The sequence below is a fragment of the Dendroctonus ponderosae genome, unplaced genomic scaffold, assembly GCF_020466585.1.
Source record: "Dendroctonus ponderosae isolate FM_Combo_2020 unplaced genomic scaffold, Dpon_F_20191213v2 Dpon_F_20191213_4, whole genome shotgun sequence".
Lineage (NCBI taxonomy): Eukaryota > Metazoa > Arthropoda > Insecta > Coleoptera > Curculionidae > Dendroctonus > Dendroctonus ponderosae.
In genome coordinates this window covers 14,630,660-14,631,753 of record NW_026018611.1, presented here as the reverse complement: position 1 = coordinate 14,631,753, position 1,094 = coordinate 14,630,660, and positions in this window count along the sequence as shown.

Genomic DNA, 1,094 nt, shown 5'->3' with positions numbered 1-1,094 from the left:
TGGACCTTTTAAACATGAAAAACTTTCGTAGGACGTATTTTCTTGTAAAGTTCATATTTACTGAGATATCGCACTTTGACGCACTAATGAGCAACTCTGTATAATAGGCACATTCGTCTGATTGGTGACCTATATTGGAGGCAATCGGCCACAATCCGAAGAAACGACGTAACGTCGACGAGAAATCGTCTCCGTCATGAGAGGAGTGAGGCTCTGTGTTATGTTGCCGCTACTTTTCAACATATAATCGGATGCAATATTCAGAGAAGCACTTGATAAAACAACAGAAGGAATAGTAGTGAATGCGAAGGTAATAAATAACTTAAGATACGCGGATGACACCGTCATCCAGCCAGCAGTCCAAGTGAATTACTGAGAATGGTCGATGAAATAGTAAAACAAAGCGAACGATATGGTCTTTTAAAGAACATATCCAAAACCAAGATCATAGTCTCCTGCAAAACAGAAAAAAATATAAGTAACCTTAATCATGAAGGGCAAATATGTAGGGCAGGTCTCCTCGTTTAAATATCTGGGCAACTCGATATATCAGGATTGCGACCCTAAAAGTGAAATCAGATCCAAAATAGAACAGGCGTGGAAGGTCTTCGCTAGAATAATGAAGAAGCTCTCTACTATATTGGAATTGAGCTTGGAGCTCATAACACGCATGCTCCGTTGTTATGTGTTCTCTCTCCTTCTATACGGCAGTTAGATCTGGTCCCTTGATCATATGACGGAGAAGAAAATCGAAGCATTTGAGCTGTATCTCTATCGACGCATGCTCAGAATTTCTCGGACACAGATAGATAAAGAAAATTTTCAGGGAAAAAGATCCATTGGAAGACGTTAGGATTGATGGTTGAGGGATATCCGCAGGTGGTTTGGGCGCACATCCACAGATATTTTCCGAACAGCTGTTTTGGATCGCCAACCTTTGCAAGGATACGGCGAGATTAGAAGAAAATAATAGCTTTTTCGGCATCGATACCATGCACCATAGCTAACAGACTCTCCGGAGCTTCGCGCGATTCACTGTCAAACAGTTGTTGAATATAAAGTTGCCACTCTATATGCATGTTGAGCAGTATGTG